The following is a 22,596-nucleotide window of genomic DNA, read 5'->3' as shown; positions in this document are numbered from 1 at the left end:
AACATGATTTATTTTAGCAGAAGAATATCAGCATGATATCATCGTTGAGCCTCTTAAAGAGCATTCAATGTAAGAAACCTGAAATCTGCTGTTTTACAAAGTTGGTTATTTGTAAACTTTCTGTTAAAATTGACTAAATGCATCGTTGAGAAAAATCGTAATCTCATCATCCATGTTGCTTTATTTCAGATCACCTCATCCTGTTTTTGTTGTGATATGATGAGACACAACAGGTGGTCAGTCCCGAGTTACCCTCCCCACCACACACACACACACACACTCACACACACACACACACACACACACACACACACACACACACACACACACACACACACACACACACACACTTGGGCACACAGATACCCAGATCCACCTGTTGCTGCTCCTCGTGGATGAGTTTCATCACTCGCTCAGATTCTCTGTTGTGAAACACACCTCTTGAGTTTCTCTGTCTCTAGCGCCACATCAGTCAGCTCACACCACACGGCATCACGTGGAGTAACATTTGCCCTTGTTTGTGACTCAAAATAACATCAGATCACCTATAGTTTCTCCAGCCTTCCTCGCCCTCTCCAACCACTTTTCCTTTGGCCTCGTTAGATGGAGGCAAGAGACTCTGTGTTGTTAGAAATGCTTAAACTCCTATAATGTTTGCTTCTGATGATTTTGTTCACTCGTCTTTCAGTTTCAGATATGCAAACATTAGCTGTTGCTAAATGACGACTTTCAGAAATAGCTTTAAAAAACCTATTTTCTCAAATTCAGGAAAAGCAGCACTTGGTGATGTCAGCGTGAAACGTTGAGAGAACAAATTATGTCATTTTCTCCACAACATAGCCTAAATATTTTTAAAAGCTCAAATGACTCATTCAAAAAGTAGCTGTAAACTCACCTGTTCAGGCTTTTTAATCATTTTTTAAAATCTTTATCATTTAAATTGTTTTGTTTTTGTGAAGCGCCTCGCGGTTTTTATCTTGAGAGGCACTACAGAAAAGATTGTTTCTTTCTTTCTAAATCTGTCCTCTTTCATTCTTTTTTGTACAAGTTAGAGGTTTTAAACTAGATGTAGTACTAGGATAAGGAGTTCAGCAACATGTCTGGACAGAAAGACATCGTGCGTGGACAGGACATCATCAGGGTCCGACTTAGAGGAGGTGTCTGTAATCAAAATTACAGTCAGCTGGCAGAACTGCTATGAAAAGCTGCAGTTAGAGAAATGAGATGTCACAATTACAAATTAAAATGTGTTTTTAAATTTTTAAGCAATGACAGAGAAAACAAGGCTGACGTAAGCCTAATGCTAAAGATGGTAGATTGATACTCTTATCTGATCTTTGTGTAAAAGAAATGTTAACATTTTTATCACAACGTTTTCATCACCAGTTTTCAATGGAGCCGCAGACACAAACATCATAGCCTCGGAGCTGAGGCTCACACCAAACAGCCCCCGGGATCCAAACATGACAAGAACAATCTCTTGACTCAAAACAGGCTGAAAACAGCACTTTCACCCTTTGTGAAGTTAGGGTTCAGGTTAACAAGCTGTGCTGCAGAGTAGCAAACCTTTTACATGTCTGGGGGTTGAAAGGACAAAATCACTCAAGGAATGCTATAGTATAATTCAAATAGTCATCAGCAAACAGCTATACGACAAAAGATTGGTCTTTAATGTACAACAAAAGGGATTTGTTTTTGTCCCTTCTGTGTCACGACTGAGCCCAGTTCTGTGAGACACGTCACAGTCAGGAAGCCATGGTCAAACCGTTTATAAGGCAAGCTCCCTTTACATGTCCACGTGTCTGTCTTTGGGTCACTCAAAAGTGTCCGAGTCTTCAATGACATCGTGTCCGCTGACGTAACGTCCACCCGTGACGTAGATGTTGTGGTTGATGATGGTGGCAGAATGGTGCATCCTCCTCTCCCTCAGTTTGGCACACTTGATGAACCTGCTGGTCTTGGTGTCGTATGCGATCATTCTCCTGGTGTATCCTGTGACAGAAGCATTTAGATGTGTGGGTGAATGTCGCAACATTTACCAAGACTTAAATCCTCACCGTTGAATAGAAAAACAAAGAGAGGATGTTATTTTTCCTACTATTTTAAAGTTGTGCCAATAGCAAAAACAAACATTTTGCTAACAAATCCTGGTATTTAGAAGACTCGATATTTCTTTTGTGCACGTCTTGGTTTTCCTGTTGTTGTTCTGCCTTTCAGCTTATTGCAGCTCTATTTAGTACCTCCAATGATGTGGATTCTCTCATCCATAACTACAGTGGGAGCAGAAACGTTCTTCACCGTTCTGTTCTCCATCTTGGACCCCATGTTCCTGCTGATGTGGTAAACCTGTTGTGGAGGAAGGTGAAGAGACATAAAATCAGTAGCTGACTGGGTGAGATTAGAAATGAGCCAACAGTCAGAGGGTTTGCATCACTTGTATCAGTCTGACGGGGTTTTGCATGGCATCCTCTCCTCCAATCACATAGACTCTCTGGTTGATAGCAGCGACCGCAGGGTGAAGCGCAGCCTCAGGGATTGGTGCCATTGGCTCCCATTGGTTGAACATACTGTTGTACCTCTGAACAACTTGCAGAGATTGATGGTTCGCAGGTGTCATTCTGCAACACTTTTTATACCGATGCAGCGTGGTGACTAAGGAGCTCACCTTTCCACATTGTCTGTTAGGAGCTTGTCAGGTCCGAGTCCACCCAGGACGAAGACGAAGTGCATGTACAGTATGAGACACTCTGGTGAGCAAAGTGAGGCTGCAACATGGGCTCTGCAGTGCGCCACTGGTTGGTCTTGAGAGAGAGGGTGTAAACGGTTCTGCTCACTTGGCCGTGCTTTGTGTTTGTGGTCAGGCCTCCGAGAACATACAGCACGCTGTGAAGGGCGACAAAGGAGGCTTTGTAAAGACGAACTGGAAGTTTGGCGAGCCACTGCCACTTCTGCCACTTCTCATCAAAGACCAAGGCTTCCTTTGAGGTCTGCTCATTGTTCTTCCTCCCTCCTACCACCAACAGCATGTCATCGTAGGTGCAACGCCGTGGAGCAACCCAAACAGATTTGAGATCCACTCCTTTGATGCAAGCTGTGTCAACGGAAAACATGAGGCATCTCACGGATTCGAGGAGCTCAGTGCAGAGGGTGCACGACTGGATCAGAGAGTTGTTAGCAATGAACTGAAAGAGGTAAGTGGGGTGGATATATCGGAGGCGGACTTTCCTGGAAAGATCACTGATTGCCCCACGCCTGGATATGGGGTCATGATGGATCCATGCAACAAGTGACTCAAAGACCTGCTCCTCCTCTGTACAAAGGCTATCATCGTCCAGGTACCCCATCAGCTCCTGTAACAAGCGCTCACGCAGATCCTCAGATGTCGACACATCAGAGAAACTCTTCATGGCCATCTCTTTTGTTTGTCCCTCAAACTGCTACAGTTCATTATTTCAGATAGTCGTATCATGCTCAGGCAGTTGTCTGGTTTCACGGGAGAAAACGGGAGCAGATCTCAAAAAGGCGGTCATATTGTAGCATGGATGCCGCCTGCATTAGAGGAAGCACCATATCCTTGCTAATGCTAATGAGTCCAGTGTAAACGTAGTCAATGATGCTGCTCAGGGTGGCAGAGGTCATCCCCGACCTTGCTCCGCTGTTTCTCCATGAAGTCGTTGCAGAACATGGCTCTGAAGTAAGGGCTGCTGGACATCAGAACATTACGATGGCAGGGGATCTGTGTGGTACCTGAACACAGCACCACGTCGGTCAGGATGTTCTCCTGTCTCAGCGTGTTGAGCCGCAGGAGCAGCGAGGAGGAGTGCTGTCCCTCCTCATAGTGGCGGACCTCAACGGCACATGGATCCATTCTGTGTAAAGACAAAGGAGAGATACGATGGACATTTTAAAGGTTGGAACAACTGTTGTCAACCAGATGAAACTACAGTCCAGCACATGCGTGCACCATAATCCCCATAAAACTATTTTATCTCTAAGTTTTATTTGTTTGAGGGTAAAAAGGATGAAGCTGTGATTTTGACTCTCGGACACATTTAGTTTGTTCAGAATGACCAAACTGCAACGCGCTGTCTTTGCTAATAGTTCGTTATAATGATCAGCATGCCCTTCTGCACCTACTCACCAGCAGGGGTGTGTTTCTGTAAGAAGTGTAAACTGAACAACACTTTTAGAGAAATCTGTTTTGAACCACATTCATACATCTAGAAGAGATTTTTGTTTGTGTTTTGCTGAAATTCAAAAGTTTGCATTCATGCTTTTCGTGTGTGCAGAAATGTATTAATTTAAAGTAAAACTATAAAAACATGAATTATTTTTGTAAACATAAGAGAAGTGAATCAAAAACTCCATCACAGCCGTGCAATAAAACGACTCTCACCTTGTTCCCTTCTTCTTCCTCGGGTGTTGTTACTGGGATCCAAGCGTCTTCTCAGAAGAACATGTCTCTTCCTCTCTCTTCGTGTGGATGCTGCAAGTCCACCTCTCTGCAGGCACCGTGTTGCACACTGTTTGTTGTTGAGGTCTCTTTCCACGAGGCCTGTGTACATTCCTCCTCCCAAAAATAGAGCCGCTGTTTGGAAACAGACGTGCATGTGACAGCAAACTTCTCAGAATCCCTCTGACCCTTTCACCCAACGTCCTTCTGCACATGCATGTTCCCTTTTCTCCACCTCTTTTCTGACATTCTTCACCTCTTACACACACACAAGGTCTCACCTTTCACCTTACACATCTAGCATCTCCACACCCCATCGTCGCTGTCAGGCACACTGTTGTAGCAGCAAGGGAACAGCACTGGTACTGGATAACACTTGTTCTGCTGGAACATCATGATTATGTGTCTACAGAGCTACACAAACAAGAGGAGGTCACCACTGGACAGAGACTTTGGTGTTCTGGCTAGGATTACTGATATGAACTAGTTTGGTGCAGTTAAGGGAGGTAACTGTGTGGGACATTGCTCAGGTTATTCATTCTTCATACATGAAAGAAAAAGCTTAATTTAACTGTACATCAACAACAAACGCTCCTGTGGTTGTTTTTCAAGCTCATTTCCATCTCATTTGTTTTACGGCTGAACAGGAACACGCTCGTTCGGTGCCGTTTCTGTAGGAAACATCCCACAAGGTGGCAACGTAATTGTTTCCTCATTCCCTACAGCTGGAGACGAATCAAAGCAACGCTGCTCCAATGTGGGCGCACGGAAAACAAGGCATTTTAGCCATCACATTTACATACCCCGTGTTTTCCCTTGTACTTTGGCTCGTGTATAAAGCACGGCAAATTAGACACAAAAGGCTGCTGGAGCTTTTATAGCTACGTGATTTTAATGTGATGAGTGTTGAATCACCAGGTTTGCATTAGGGTTGTTCTCTTTGCACAGACACATCTTGTAAAAGTCAGCATCAGATGGAAAGTAGCTCATCTGAAGCAAAACTAAAAGTCTGCATTAAAGATATAATATGATCGAAGCACAGAGGCAATAACACTCTCCACAGAGAGCAGCAATGACTAAACAGCCCCATCTAGTGGTTCTACCTTAAAAAAATTGTGATAAATTAAATTGAATATTGAACGTTTTTAACCCTTTGATGCATGAATTATGAAATCTTCAACCATGATTTTTTTAACATTTTTTTTCATTCGTCTTTAGGTGTGAATGAAACAAATTTCAACAAATATTTTTTGTAAAATTTTATAATTTACAAATAATTTATTACATGTCCACCTCAGTGGACAGCGTGCATTCTGAGCATGAACTATCTTGGCTTGGCTTACTGAAGTGCAAATGGAGAGGCTCAAATGCAATAAAGTCTTCAACAGCTGTGCTTAATAGCAAAAGTAAATAAATAACAATTTTGAGTACCTGTCCACTGTAGTGACCATTATGCATCAAAGGGTTAATAACAGGTTTGCACAATGAAGTATTCATTCAACAAAACACAAAATCCAAGCAGTTTATCTGCTCTGTCTCTATCACATCCACACAATTTGTCTCTAATCTGCATAATCAAGGACAATCACTCATGTGCCCAAATGAGCAGTGTGGTTTTTATCATGCACGCCCTCTCATCCTGCATCCTTTAATGCTTTTCCTACTATCTCTGTTCCTTCACCTTGACAAAAGGACTCATTAATGTCTGCCTGCGGGCAACAAGTTCTATTAGAGTGAAGGCTTTGATACACACTCGAGAGCGGAGCAGCAACACTGTTACGCCCCGCGCGTCATCCTCACCAAATGATTATAATCTGCTAAGCGCCTGGTCTAATTGAGCCAATGCCCAGGGGGTTTACATATCACTCGTTTGTTTTGTGCACAGGGGAGAAACTCACTCCTTAAATGTAAAATGTCATTTTAGAGGTCTGCATTTATTGTGTCAGTTTTCCTCCAACAAAACCAACGCTACGTTTAATAAAAAGGTTCATGGTTTGAGAAAACAAACGGAGAGGAAAGCTCAAATCCAAATAGTGAATCCTTTTCATCTTACGGTAGTTTGCTCAGTTAAGGCCCCTTTTTATTAGAGTGTGAAAGAGACTGAGAACATTTGTATCAGAAGAAGAATTTCTAAAAGAGAGGAAGTCATTCTCTTTTGGTTCAGATCAGATTGGTGATGGCAGCTTCTCACAGCAGCAGCCATCACTTCAGTTTCCTTCAACTTTACATCTCCTCCCCAAACCTCTCCCTTGCTGTCCAGGATGTGAATTTCAGGTGGTGCGACTTTGGCGTTCTGTCATTTCTGTTTAGATGGCCTGCCCATGGTGACGGGTCACCTGTCCTGAGTTTGACTGAACTCACTGAGACTTGCAGCCAAAACAAGTTTTGCTTCCAGAAGAGTCGCAAAGCTGCCTACAGTCCTGTGCTCCTGACTTGTTTCATAAAATAAACAATCTTTTCTTAAAGCAAAAGCCATAAAACCGAGTCCACGCTGTGCTTCTGCGCTCTCGCTGTTTCAGGTCAGCTTGTTCGGGCACCAGCTGAGTTCAGATGATTGATGCATCGGTCACTTGTAGTATGAAGCAGGTTATAAAAAGGCTTCCCTGTTGGAAATTCAACAGCATATAATGTTCATGCCCTTGGTGTGTTTCCATAACACCAATGCACAAAGCGTGTGCATGTGCTGGAGCCTGACTTACAGTGCATGCATCCTTTTCAGTCCTTTTTAGTCCAGACATGGGAGCACTTCTCTGCAGACAGCACCATGAAAGGAAAGAGCTCTTACTGTAAGGGCTGCAGCCCCAAAATGAGTCAGGAACGGGATGACAACCTGGACAATAAAACTCCTGTGTCATACTTTCATCTCAGCTCCATTCTTTGGTAGTTAGCTGCTGTTTTCCTCACAAACATTTGAAGTAAGAGTCTAAAATTTGTTTTCATTAAACGGTTTAGTCAGTCTGCTAATTAATGGTGGATCTTGATGTTTGTTTTGCAGCTGCAGGCTTCAGAAGATCACTCAGGCCAGGTTTTGACTTCCACTAGGTGTCAGGCCAACGTTACTCAGATTTCAAAGGGAGAAGAACTTTCACTTGGAACCAGAAGCCTCTAAAGACAGTTTCAAGATATGTTTACTTGACCGATAAACACCTAATGTGTAATTAAAATATATATTTCAGGGCATTTTAACATAAATATAAAACAAATAAGTCAAATGAGGATCTAAATTTCAAAAGTTGCAAACAAGCTTTTGTGGCTCTGAGTTTAAAGTGCATATTTACTCACGCTGACCCTCAAAAGAAAGGAAACAGACAGAGGGAATCAGGTGATACCTCAGCAGAGGGCAACCACTCCCAGGTGAGATCTGGCTGGTTTTCATAGAGAGATGGAGAGCAGGCTTGAGAAGAAAACTGTGTGAATGTGTGTGTGTGTGCAGGGGGTGGGGGGGGGGTGAGGGGGGGTACTGTAAATATACAGGGATCAGGAATTAAGGGGCTTTCAGTTAGCTGCTTAAAATTCTTCTGACGTAAGCAGCAAATGCACGACTTGATGTTTAACAAGAAAAATCAGGAGTTCATCGTTAGAAATACATGCAAGTGTGTGTGTGTGTGTGTGTGTGTGTGTGTGTGTGTGTGTGTGTGTGTGTGTGTGAGTGTGTGTGTGTGTGTGTGTGTGTGTGTATGTGTGTATGTGTGTGTGTGTGTGTGTGTGTGTAGGTGTGTGTGTGTGTATGTGTGCGTGTGTGTGTATGTGTGTGTGTGTGTGTGTGTGTGTGTGTGTGTGTGTGTGTGTGTGTGTGTGTGTGTGTGTGTGTGTGTGTGTGTGTGTGTGTGTGAGTATCCCCACTTCTGCCCTGAACTATCTGAACCTTAGACCGTACCAACAGTGTTTTTCTGTTTTTAAATCCGACATTTTCCCTCTGAGTCCATCTGTTTCTCTGTGAGTCTTCAGAATACAGAGGGAGATGAGCGTTGGAGGCCTTCAAAGACGTGATATCTGAGTAATTTCACCTCCAGATATCCCACCCTCCTCCCCCTTCTCCATTTTTCCTCCTCCCTCTGTTTCTTGATCTCTTCCCTCCTTTATATGTCTGGTTCCTTTCATGGAACCCACACACACACACACACACACACACACACACACACACACACACACACACACACACACACACACACACACACACACACACACACACACATGCTTCTGCTGTTTGGTGGAGATGCTAATGCTAACAGTTAGCTTCTACTAGCCGAGACATTTTCTGATGTTTCCTGGATGCTAAACCAACAACAGCCTTTCCCGTCGTGAGTCCAGATGGGTGAGTCCATGAATGTTAGTGACAGTGTGACGTAGATCTGTCAGAATTTTCTAATCCTAGAGATTCACTGTCTGTTTTCTATCAGAAGCTACTGCAGGAGATAGGTGTAGGAGACTATTTTCATGTTCAGCCTGCATGAAACACTCAGTGACCCGTTAGAATCAGAAGTAATTGTTAAAACATGATGTTTCAGTGAACCACACATTTAAACTCAAACTTCGGTTTGGAGTTGATCCTTTCGGGTCTAAATGCTAAAGTAGAAATATGAAATTTGCACCATAGCTGCAGACTTACCTGCAGATCCTGAGACATAAAACTTCTCGAGAACTAGAATTTACATCAAACCTTCAGCTTTTGGGCTGAATTTCATCCAAAATAGTTTTTTGGCATTTATTTCACTGCTGTACCTCAAGATGGAGGGATTTATTTCAAATAATTTGAGGATATTTGATGGATCTATTGCCAAAACCAGAAGTGTTAAACAAATGCTTTTTTTTTTCTAAAAGTTTGTTTGAATCTTTATGGGTCGGCAATCTTCCACCCACCCATCCATCCACTTTTGGCCGCTTATCCAGGGTCGGGTCGCAAGCAGCAACCAAAGCAGGAAGGCCCTCTCCCCAGCCTCTTGAGCCAGCTCTTCCAGGGGAACGCCTTGGCGTTCCCTGTCCAGGGAATCTTCATGATAGTCATTTCATTTTATTCCCCAAACCCATGTTTGTGTGGCCTTCACGGCTTGTCACCACGTGTGGCATAAAAACAGTCAATAGGTGCTTCTTTAACCCTTTGATGCATGAATTATGAAATCTTCAACCATGATTTGTTAAACAATTTTTTTCATTCATTTTTAGGTGTGAATGAAACAAATTTCAACAAATATTTTTTGTAATATTTTGTTAATTTACAAATAATTTATTACATGTCTACCTCAGTGGACAGCGTGCATTCTGAACATGAAATATGTCGGCTTGACTTACTGAAGTCCAAATGGAGGGGCTCAAATGCAATAAAGTCTTCAACAGCTGTGCTTAATAGCAAAAATGAACAAATAACAATTTTGAATACCTGTCCACTGTAGTGACCATTATGCATCAAAGGGTTAATCTTGTGACCTTTTGTCTTTATCTTCAGAAAAGTGCAGCTGTTTCTCAGATCATGCACCCATGGGGTCACGGGCCTTCTTCAGGAATGGTGTCTGCTTCCTTAAGCTGAAATTCGTCTCCTCCACCTCCTCACACCATCCAAAGTTTCTCCACACTTCTTCTTGGTTTCACTGTGTTATCATTCCTTCACTCTCTCTCTGCTGCTTCCTGGAAACCTGCTGCTCCTCTCCTCCCTCATTCCTCTCACCCTCCTCACCCATCCTCCCCCTTGTTGCCCTGGCTCCACTCTCTAAACAACAACCAAATGAATGAAACATCCGTTTGTGTAATGCCCTTCTGACCTTGTCTATTATCGACAGTGTTTAGTCAAACCAAACTCATTTATAGAAATGCACTTTTAAGGAACATTAGGAGCTAAACTTGGACCTTTCTGGAGCAAACATTCCAGAAAAGAAGCACGTATCCTGCTAGTGGAGGTGATTCACCCTCGTTTTTGCAATAGTGACAAAAGATTTTGGCACCAAAGTGTGCTTTGAGATGCGATAAGTGTCAACAAACAAAGCTTGGTGTGTGTGTGTGTGTGTGTGTGTGTGTGTGTGTGTGTGTGTGTGTGTGTGTGTGTGTGTGTGTGTGTGTGTGTGTGTGTGTGTAGCCTCCATGACCGGAGGAGCTTTCCTTGAGCTTGTCTCACTGAGTGCAGTTACCGAAGTGCACTGTTTGCACTGTGGTCTGTTTACTCTGGGTTGTTTATGTAACATCCAGCAGTGGTCAGTTTTTGGGTACAGTTTGACCATTCAACATCTGGTCAAAAAGGAGACACGAGACTGCATGTGTCCCCTTTAAATCAGCCTGCCTTCATCCCACCAGCTGGAGCTCAGAGACTCTGCAGCTCTGAACACGGATAATGAAATGTCAACAGTAATGTTCTCTCCACAAGGTCCAATCTTTCTGGATTCTTCATGCCTCCATATAAGTGAACACTCGCAGCCCGGATTAGTTGCTAAATCAAAGAATGATTTCCTAAATCAAATATGAACTTCTACAACTTATAAGCTGGATAATCATTAAATAAATGTTTGTTTATTGCTACTTATAATAATTATAATATAATGAAATGTTTCATTAATCTGTGCTCAATGATTGAAATTTGAAATGAATGTTATGTTGTGATTACAGTGATTGAAATAAATTTCAGCATGTTAATATGACAAGGTCATCACCACTTGCACTCACACAAGAACAAAGTAAGGTTAAGTTAAACTCGTGACACATAAATAGTCCCTTACCCCAGATCAGAGCACTGGTAGCAAGGAAGGTGTGTTTCTGAGAATCTTGGTAATATTCCTCAAACTTGTCAACCTCTGGTTGGCTACACAAATCATAACATGAGAACATTAAAACCAGATCACCCTGGTGATTCATAAGTTCTTGAGAAAGCTTCAGACCTGCCATCTGAAGCAAAACCCTCTTTAACCCATCAAAGCTTTTGACATGTCATCAAAACCTTTTTGCACCTGCAAAGCTGACACAGCAAAAAGTTCCTGCAGAACAAGCTGATCTTGTTCCGACTCCTAAAAGAGTCCCAGACGCGCGGTTCCATCCATATGTCGTGACCCGAGACATCTCTGGACTGAAGCGTCGGCGCCACGGTATTCTACAGCCCTTCTGTGCCAGAGGTCAGCTGACCTCTCTGACCTTCAGATCCACCAAGAGGGTCTCCGAAAATGGGTGAAGTAGACACACAGATAGCGTCTGATGTGCTTTTATAATAATCAACTTCATAGCTTAACACAAACCAAATTCTTTGCATCCAGAACTCAGCTCTCCTAGATACAGAAGTTCTGACCAACATCGCATTCACACCTAGGTTTTATCAAGCCCCCACAATGCGGTTCAAAAATTGAGTCCAACCCGGAAGTACCAAAAATTGCAGTTCCACTCTCATCTGCTGGGGGCTGGTGTCAGAAGCGAGCAAATCTTCATTGACTCCCATGTTAAAAATACCAATTTCACAGCAAAAATAAACATGTTTACAGCCTGGTACCAAAACATGTTTTTTGTTTAAATTATCTAGTTTACACTCATGACAACTCTGAGGGGGGTGAATTTTTTTCTCACTCTTCTGTTTAAGTGTATTAAAAGCCTAAAATTCTGTATAATTAATGAGCATCCGACCCACGTGACCACAGAGCTAGCTCCGTGGAAAGGCCTCAGTAGAGCCTCGGTCTGGCTTGGAAACTGCTCCGGGATTTTGAGTCTCTGTGTTTGTGTATTCTTTTTGGATATTATTTGTGCAATTGTTGGACAAAATGACTTTCTGTGGCATTAATTGCACCATTAGAGCGTCCAAGGAGTCTCCACTTCATTTTTTTCAGTAAGTAAAATTATATTTATGTATTTTAGGTCACTGCTGAGCTTAGATTTTAACATGTACTGTTTAACCATGAAATTTAAATGTAATAGGGTAAAACCCAGTGCATTTAACATAATGCTGCACTTTAGAAAATGGGTTGCAATATAACATGTTGGTGGAGCTGGGTTCTGACTATCGGCTTGTGGAGCTCTCGGTAGACCTCTGTTTTCCACTTGTTCTCCCCTCCCCGCAGCTCGGCGCATCTCTGTCTGATCGTGGCTCCTGTCTGCTGCGCGGGCTGCCGGCTTGTGGAGCCCTGGGATGGAAACCTTTCCACCTGGTTCTCCCCAGCGGCAGCTCTGCGCATCTCAGATCCCAGCAGCGCTTGTCTGCTGTGCGGCTGCCGGCTTGTGGAGGTCTCGGAGACCTCTGTGTTCCATCCAGTTTTACCCAGAGGTCAGCCCGGTGTATCTCTGACTCAGAAGCTCTGGTGTTGTGTACAGTTAACTCCGGTTGTAGCTAGGTTGCTACCTCCGTTAGCTTAGCTCCCACCTCCGCGTTAGCTTTGGGTTAGCTTGTAGCTAGTTTGACCGGGTGTCGTCAGTTGATCCCAGCCTTACAGCCCCACCGTCAGCTCCACCTCTCTTCCCTTTTGTGGAATTGTCTGGGCTTGACGGAACCTGTGACACGGTCAAAATGGCGGTGGTGGCCACCTCCCATTTAGCCTCAAAAATGTGTTATTGGAGCCTATGGAAATGAATTGTCCAGTATATATGTTGATGGGTTTTATACATCACATTTAGTTCCATCCATCACAGTAAATGTTAGTTAACTTGTCATGTTTTAATTGTTGGTAAAATAAATTCTTACTTTTATAAACCTGACTCTTTTCTGAATCAAAACGAAGTGTGTACAATCCCCTAATAAATAAAGAATCCTAGAATCTTCTGATAAACACAGTAAAGACCAAGCAGGGTTGATATTCTACATTTAGATAGAGTATCACAGCTTATTGGTCATATACGGGGCAACGGTGGCACAGGAGTTAAGTGCTCGCTCCGTAATGGAAGGTTGCAGGTTCGAGCCCTGCTCAGTCTGTCGCTGTCGTTGTGTCCTTGGGCAAGACACTTAACCCACCTTGCCTGCTGGTGGTGGTCAGAGGGACCGGTGGCGCCTGTGCTCGGCAGCCTCGCCTCTGTCAGTGCGCCCCAGGGCAGCTGTGGCTACATTGTAGCTCATCCCTACTAGTGTGTGAATGTGTGTGTGAATGGGTGAATGACTGATTGTGTTGTAAAGCGCCTTGGGGGGTTCCAGGAATCTAGAAGGCGCTATATCAAATACAGGCCATTTACCATTTACCATAAGTAGAGGTAATATATTGAGCTCTTAAAGCACTCAATTTACCAAACCCTTCATTTATTTAAACTGTACAGAAAGTTACCACCTGACTCCACATTCGGCTGGTTGAACTTGTGCTGAGCTGGGTGGTGAGTTGTCTCTGAGCTGATCCTGAACTCAGCACGCTGCAGAAGAGAGGCTTTTTGCTGTCAACGATACTTAAAGTGTTTGTATTGCTGCACACTTTCCCTCAGCCTTTAGGAACATTATGCAAGATGTTTCCGATGCACTTCAAACAGAGGAGCGCTGTCAAAATGTCTGTCGAGCATTAAGAGCTCTTATGTAACACCACAAGTCTTCGCCCGTGTCTTCAAGAGGCTATAACTGGTGAGCTTAACGGAGACACAAGTCACATTTGACTAGATTTTACAAAAGATGCTGAGAACAAAAGAGTTGAGTTTTGATTGGAGTATCAGATAACATTAGCTGGATAACATGAACATATGTCGACATAAATAAACACGAGTAAACACACGGCAGCAGCAGTGGGGCCAAAAACGTCAGTTCAAACCTCAAACGGAGCCGCATTATTTAGACTTTCATAAATAAAATGTAAAAATGACTTTTAGGATGTTTGTTTTACTTTACATAAAATAACCACTCAGTATTTTAAAGGAAACATTTTTCCCTTTTTTTGTTTTGTTTTGATGCGCTGCGTGACTTTTATCTTGAGACGTGGAATGTAAAAGATTGTTTCTTCTTCAAATCTGACCTTTTGCATCTTTTTTTCCTGCCATGTAAGTTGGGTCTCTGCCACCATAAACACTCCCAAAGTAAAAAAAATTCCATCAGTGTTTGGTTTTGGGAATTAAACGCCTAAAACAAGCTGTTTCAAAAGGTCCTCATTTGTGATGTCACAAAGGTACATGTACATTTCTCTCCCTTCATCATATCTGTCGAGGATGTGACATTTTCAATAACCAAGACGTGGTGGAGAAGGCCTGGGAAGGCTGTAGGACTCCCCCAGCTGAGCTGTAGAGGAGAGGCAGAAGCTTTGGACCTTTCTTATTCTCTGGTTAAAGTTCTAACATCATTACCAGATGCCTCAGAATAAGTGGAAGAAGAAAGACTAATCACAAATGAAAGATTAACAACAGAGGGATGAATGAAGATGTGAAGAACCGGACCAGAGTGAAGCTTTGTTTCTGCTGAGTGGTTCCGTCGGCAGCTCTGTTTGGGTCAGGGCGTTATAAAGAACCACCACAAGTCCCGCCCATCTACTTCCAGACCATGGGTCCCTGGAAGAAAGAAAAAATGAATGTGTTTCACAGCTAAAGTCAAATCTGTCTGTTTTAATGAAGATAACACAGTATCATTCAGTCCATTCATAAGAACACAGACTTCTCCGATTTAGGCCAACATATCTGTTGTTTTATTGATTGCTTCTGTTCTCTTTGTTCTCACCAAAGAACGCATCTCCGCACGGCGTCATGGGCTGCACTAAATCCGTCCAGGTGAAAAACCCATCTTCGAGCTCGTCTCATTCTTTATGAATAAATAAATATTTTATCTGCCCTACGAGCTCCCTCATCGATTCGTTCATCAATGATTTTCATCCTCCCATCTCCCTACTTTCAAACAAATATTTAAATGTCTAAACATTACATTTTTTATCGTCTCGTTATGTAAAAGGATCAGGGGCTGAAGTACTGTATTTTGTCACTGACGGCTCTCTCCTCTGGTTTGGGATCTGAGGGAGTTTTATTAAGTAAGCAGGAGTTCATCGATTTTAAAGAAAGCCAAAGCTCCACTCACACTTATCTCCATCTTTTTTTAATCACGGGAAGAGAAAATATCTCAGAAGTTGCTCATTAATGTCAGCGATTTAACTTTTCACCCAGAAGTTGATGATTTCATGTAATTTAGTGTGAGTGTGATATTTTTAAATAAGCATTAAAATAACTTGGTCCTGTTCTTGTTTATTTAAATGAGAAAATGTGAAAACGGTGGCAGCTCACTCTCATGACTGATCCCTAACGCTGCTCACATATTTATATTCAACACGCCGGTTTTCAATAAATCACCAGAAGCTGAGTGAAAACTGCGGCCAGGCTCCAAACAAAAAGCCACTTAAGATTCAGCCTCACACAGCTCCTGACCTTGTGTCTGAATCATCTCTTCGAAATGTTTTAAATGACTACATGACATCACTGGTCTGAACAGGGTCCAGTCCTGCTGCCCTCCTTAAACCTGAAAATGATTAGATTCTCCATTTATTCTGTCTAAATCTCTGTTTTTGGTGCTGGATCGGGCTCCGTGGTCAGAAACAGCGTTTGGGTGAACGTGAAGGACTGTGAGCTGCCATCAGGGTTCCAGAATGACAGAACTCCTGTTAACTTCTCCTGTTTACTGATATCTGAATGAAGATGACTCTGGAGTGGTCCACAGGCCATCACTGGCCCTCGCACAAGATTATTGACATCTGGGTTGGCCCATTTAGTCCTGGTAGGTTTATTGTGTTCACATCTGGGTGATCTGTGTGTTTTCCATCCTCAGCTGGCCGTATTTTTTACCTGCTCTCAGGTGGTCAGCTTTGTGCAAAACCGACCCAACACACCCACTACCGATTGGTTGACCGGTTGAAGGTCAAGTCTAAATGCTTTAAAACTCTGGTGAAATGGTGGGCCACATGAATCTTGTCATTGATTGCCAGGCTTCTAATAATTTTTTTTAATTTAAAGTGAAAATAAATCAAGATGCTTAGACAAGACCCCGGTAGACTCTTGTTTGAAACTCAAATCATCTAAAAGCGTTCAGATGGAGCATCAGGATTAGTACTTTCATCATAAGCCTCACCTAACCAGCCTTATACTGCCCTCTTGTGGAGGATCTACAGGTGGAACGGGCCGATTAGATTTATTTATGATTGCTATTTTGTCATACATCTACATAAAGAAATGAAAAGATGATATTATGGTTGTTTTAACTAAAAGTTCAATTTAAAAGCTTTATTATCACCAGTGTTAGCAGGACCTAGCACAAAATATATCTGATTGTTTTACAGCAGGACTCAAACAGCCCACAAGCACCAAACACCTGCTTCTGTGCAGGTGAGCAGAAATGAGCAGCAGGCTTTCATGGGGATTCACTCATAATGTGACTTCTTCTGCCACCAATCGAGTGACTGTCGCCATCGTCAAACAATAAAAGAAAAACACTGCACTGCTACTCCAACGTCTCCCTGTTTAGAAATGAGTAAACGTGAGCTGGTGAGTGAGCATTATTAAAAACGATCAGTCAGATAGCAGCTCACACGCTCCTGGCCCAGCTGCCTGCCTAGAGCCCTGTGTGTGTGTGTGTGTGTGTGTGTGTGTGTGTGTGTGTGTGTGTGTGTGTGTGTGTGTGTGTGTGTGTGTGTGTGTGTGTGTGTGTGTGTGTGTGTGTCCCCGCAGCCACCGGTACTGAAAAAAGCACTTTCAGAAAATAGCTTGATTTTAATAATCAGGAGAAGGGAAGCGTTTCCCAAACATCAGCAGTCTGCATGGAAACAACGGAACAGCAAGGATGTGGCAGGATGTCCACAGCTCCACCTTTACCCTGATCACCTTTAGTAGATTCTGCTTTTTGTTCAGAGAAAGACATTTTTATGGATATTGGGAAAATAATCAAGTTCTAGCTTTGAGTTTGAGTCCATCAACAACAAGGTTCAACATTAGTGACTGGACTTCTCCCTCTCTCATTGGTGGAGCTAGGCGGCTGGACTAAATATTATAAAGACTACATAATTGTAACTGGGTGACAGCCGACGTGTTTCCACCATCAAAACTTTCGTGTAAATTTACCAGAACTTCCCGGCACGCATGTGTCTCCACTTCAGCGGGACGCTCTCAGGATCCAGCGGAGTATCTGAACAGGGGTAGATATTTGGAAAGGCCCAGCTGAGTAGCTGAGAGGAACTTTTGGTTAATTCACACTGATTGATTATAACTCAGTAGGAAATGACATCAGCAGATGTCGTCCAAAACAACGGGCATTAGAAGAGTTGCTTGTGAAGCAAAATGGAAGAAAAGAAAATTATCACCGATGGCGCTGCTTTGAAATCACCGTTACTAAACTCCGGAAAACAGGGTGGAATTCCCCACAATGATGGTTCTGTCACAATTCCAACCTTCCAGTCATCCGCTTCATACCTTCCCAACATTCCCTGCAAAGGAATTCTTCTCTTCACGTCATCACACACACCCTAAATCAGGAAGTCCAGCACAACCATCTGTCCGTGACCTTAGCGTTTACGTTTGGTGTCAGGTAGAACAGCGTCTAAAGCGGTAGCACGTTTTTACTTCGTTCAGCCTTTTACTTTTCCAGCTCATCGGCTCAACAGGACCCGCCGAACGCCGGGAGCTTCCATGCTGGGGCGGTCACAGCTCGCTTCGCTTCTGTCCAGCTCCAGGTTTTGCGCCACACGACTCAGGGCTCACACGCACCTCATCCAGCTACAACTAAACAAGCGCCTCGGCTCAAAAGTTCATGCTGGAGTGCTCGGAGCTTCTGCGCTCACCTCATCCTTTAGCTCCCTAGCCGTCATGGCTCCTTAAGTCATGCTGGACAGTTGCAGTTATCCTTCTGCATCTAAACAATGAGCCTGTTCTTTTACTTTCTGGAACGTAGCCGCGCCCTTGTTTCCCTTGGAGGACCGTGCTGGTGTTCCTAGATTTACTGCGTTTCAGACGTCTCCCATCGCTAGCACTTCCGCGTTTGGGTCTGGTCACACGCTACAACCCTCCTCACTACTTTGAGCCAAGGTGAGGAGCCTGACATGATCACTGAACACCACATTTGATCACTCTGGGCCCTCGCTCCATCCTACCATCACTTACATCCACGACACCAAGGTACTTCCATCAAAAATTCACACCCAAACCACAGAGTGAACCCCACCTTGTTCCAGTAAGAATTATGGGAGAAGCTGACTCTCATCCTACAGTTTCACACACAGCTGCAAGCGTGTCAAAGGTCGTGGCTTAGCAACACATCTGCTAAAATCTGAAATAAGCCCCGAAAGCATCTCAATCCAAACGCCCTTGTCTCCATCACTGTATGCCTTAAGATCTAGTCCACAATCACCACCAATAGGATCAGAGGCGGGGAGCCACCCAGGAGGACTCCATCTGTCTGCATTGTCTTAAACATTCAAGCAACATTCTGAAAGGTTGAGAACTGGGTCGTATTTAATCAGTACATCCCAGCTATAAAACAGTCTTAATTTAGTTTGGTTCAGTGAAAACACCGACACTGATCCCAACAATCTCAGTCTTCCAACAACCTGGATTCCAGCCATCAGTTGTCCAGGTAACAGCAGCAGCCGCGCCACGCGCTGCGTGCTGCCAGGTTCCGATGAAAGTGTCTGGAGGGGGTCGTGCAAATCACCCTTTGCACCTCAGCTAGTGAGAATCCCATGCATGAGTGTTTCTCCCAGCTCCTCAGTCCTGGTGCTCATTTTTCTACCATGCATGTGCTTTTAAATTTAGCTTGCTGAGGTCGTCTGACTAAATGATTATTTACCAACACAGAGAGCACATTTTCTTCCAAATCATATGAGAACAAAACTCCAGACAGCACATTCATACCCTAGCAGGTAGGTTTGTAACAGCAGCTGAAAGGGAACACAGAGGAGCTACGGAGCTGGAGGAAACCGCACTGTTGGAATGCTAAAAGTTAAGTTTGTGCTAAAACACACAGCAGGAGCAAACACACACCACACATACAAACACACATGCTGTCACTCAGTCATCATCTGCAACAGCAATGCAAATATGACAGTGCTCTTATTTTTACACAGCATCAACACCACTGGCATCACTCTTATTGAAGCTAACCTTGTACTCCGCCAGCTAGCAGTCCTCTCATTGTATAATTTCTCCTGCAAACAACGGGAACAATGGGCACAAGGTGGAACAACAGAGCAAAGCAGAATGTTGATGCAAAACTCCCAGCAAACAAAGGCAGTGCTGGGAATTTGATTCTTCAGGTTGTTTTATCAGCAACAGAAGAGAGCACATCTCTGCTTCAGTGACAGGTCTTGAGAACAAAAGTGCATGCAGCTTTCAGTAAACTTCAAATCAAACTCATAGATTGGAAATATGTAGATTTCTTGTAATAAACACATCAGCAGAGGCAGGCTGGGACCACACAGGCCAGATGTTTCCAAACAGCCCCTAACAGGGTTGTTCTGATTAACTATGTATGCACCGCAGCAGGGTGGGGGTCAGCGCTGCTGCCTCGCAGCATGAAAGGTTCAAAACTGAACTCTGGTTTTGCAGTGTGGAGTTTGCACGTTTGCTTCATGCATGCATGGGTTTCTGGTTAGATGGATAAAGGAATCTCAAACAGTGATGTATTTTATTTTTTAAACGTTGAATGAATCTTCTACATTTTCCTCTATTATTAAATGTACAAAACAGTGAGAGTTTTACTGTGAAATAATCACAAAACAGTCTAATGCAGGGTTGTCAAACTCACACTCACACTGGGCCGAAATGAAAAACTGGGACGATGTTGTGGGTCAAACTCAATATTTATTGAAAAGTGGCAGTAAATGTCCAAATTTTCCTTTATCTACAGATCTGTACGGTTGAACCTTTTCATTTGGAAAAACACCTACTTTTGCAGAAACACTGAATGGGTTTTTTTTTTCTTCTGCTCTTGGAGAGTACAGACACTTTTGTCCTCCTCTCCTCCCTGTCTTATCCTCAAGGCTCTTTGTCTGTCTTTGGGTGCATGGCTGCTTCTGCATTTTTTCTGGAAACTGGAAATTATTAAAAATGGACCTGGTCAGCTGGTCACTCAAAGCGATTGATAAAAGTTGTTCAACAATGAGAACGGGAGAAGGGGCTCCCGGATGCCCCCTGGGACAGGCCCAGCTGGTCATATCACGGACTCCTGGAAACAGTGGAACCTGATTTGCCTATCTCAGCTGTCTGTAGAGGATTCTGAAGACGTCTGGATATTTGTGGTGTTGGTGTCAGGTTTCCTGCTCTTTGGCCTGGGAGGCTTCCTGGCTTACCGGGAAATTAACGAACTGACAACTATTATTGGGATTTTGAGAGGTTGAGGGCCAATGGAACTTTGAGACAGAGAGAAAATTATTCCTGTCTGGCCCCAAAACAATTTCTATTCTGAATCTGGTGCCCTTGAGCCTGTAAGGCTGCAACCAATACTCCCCCCTCAGAAGAAATATGAAATGCTGCCATCGCTATGGCAACTCTGTCTCCTATCCCAGCCTGGGTGGGACTGCAGGCTGGGTGAAGGCCGCAGAATAATTCCAGGAGTCACTGTGCCCTCCAAAACTCAACGACCTCCTTCCCCAGTCCAGACTGAGGTGACGTGTGCTGCTTATCGTGGCTACAGGAACTGACGTGTGGAGAGTCCCAAACTCACCACCCCACCTAGTGGACACTTATGTTGCGTTATGTCTGAAGTCTGTTGCATCTCTGTCTAAGGTGTTTTTTTTTTTTTTTGCATAGCAAAGCTGCCCTCCCGGTGGAGGGTAACTCTGAAGTGCCTTTTTTTCCCTCCACCTGAACCAATCCTCATGTAACCCTCTGATCTCTATTAAGGTAGCGCGACTCAGGGTTGCGAATGACCACAGTCACCAATTCTTGTCATGTGTCTTTGCCTATGTATGTCTGATCGCTGAATTGTGTGTACTGAAACTCTAATTTCCCTCTGGGATTAATAAAGTATCTTTGAATTGAATTTGAATCACACACGAGCAAATCCATTTTAAATAAAGCACATCAGTGGTGTTTGTTACTTATTATGTCTCATTTTTTTATAATTTTTATTTCTTGGATTGTGAATATATGCAACATTTTTTTTAATATTTAGAATCTTTTAAGTATTTCTGTTTTATGTTTTCTTGTTGTTTACTCTTTATTCTTATTTATTACTCTCCTTTTTTACTCCTGTAATGAATGTTGTTGCTGCTGTGACACCAAGCTTTCCACACTGAGGGACAATAAAGGGATTTTCTATTCTGTTTCTATTCTATTCATCTATCTGTAGTCTTTCCAGTTCCTGTTTTAAAGTAGGTTAAACCTTTTTTCACAGACTAACAACAAAAATAAAAATAAACTGTAATTATCTTAAATGAAAATGCAACATTTCACCTATTAACTTTCATGCTTGGAGCAGAAAAGGTTAATAATCCAGCCCAGTTTGCTCCACTCTGATTTACTGTGATGCTCACCTGTTCCAGGTGCCAGACACCTGCACCTGTGGGGTTGGGCTCTGAGCCAAGGAAGACAGCAGTTACTCACACAGGTTTGTGCTGCTGAACATGGAGAGCATCTGAGCTTGACCAGGCTGTTGGTCAGCATGTCAGCGAGGAAAGTGCAGCAGCTACAGAAAGCGTATCACTAAACTAGAGTTGAATCATCTCGATCTGAAAGTTTGTTGGTGTGCTTTCTATGTCTGCAGCAAACAGATTACTGAGCGGTTAAAATCTAATTCTGGGCTTCAAAGTCGGCAAATCGCTGAGTAAACTCAGCGCTGAGTAAGAGGAATGTTTTCAGTTTGTCTGAGGCAGAGGAGGGTAAAGCTGCAGGCACCAAGTAGTAGCGTGGATGCTAATAAAAGTAAACACTTGGAGGAGGCGCATCAACAGACGTGCTAACGCCACTACGGGATTGGTAGTCTTTGCAGCAAAAACACTTCTCTCTTTTAATACATATTTGATATTTGATCTCGCGGGCCAAATAAAAGATGTCTGCGAGCCACAGTTGGTCTGAAGGCCTGAGTTTGACACCTGTGGTCTAATGTCTCAATCGTATAGGAAGAGAGATTATACTTAAACAGGTTTCATTCTAAGCTGGCTGGGTGGTTGTCGGTTTTTCTCCTTTCAAAATGGCCAAAGAGAGACAAAGTCTATGTTTACAGCCTGTGAGCTCGTGGTGTTACAGAGTCTGTGTCGGCATTTGTAATTTGACATGGGTAGGCAAAATGCAGCAGTGTTGTGGACAGAATAAAAGACAGTAAA

General features: G+C 43.3%; 1 pseudogene; it reads right to left on the bottom strand.

Annotated features, from left to right (window-relative positions):
* Positions 1-1,439: 1,439 nt before the first annotated feature.
* LOC139070111 (kelch-like protein 38) lies at positions 1,440-4,538 on the bottom strand (annotated as a pseudogene).
* Positions 4,539-22,596: the final 18,058 nt, after the last annotated feature.

This window comes from Nothobranchius furzeri, chromosome 5 (assembly GCF_043380555.1).
Source record: "Nothobranchius furzeri strain GRZ-AD chromosome 5, NfurGRZ-RIMD1, whole genome shotgun sequence".
NCBI classification, from domain to species: domain Eukaryota; kingdom Metazoa; phylum Chordata; class Actinopteri; order Cyprinodontiformes; family Nothobranchiidae; genus Nothobranchius; species Nothobranchius furzeri.
The sequence above is the reverse complement of the archived record's forward strand: the minus strand, read 5'-3'. Positions and strand labels throughout refer to the sequence as shown.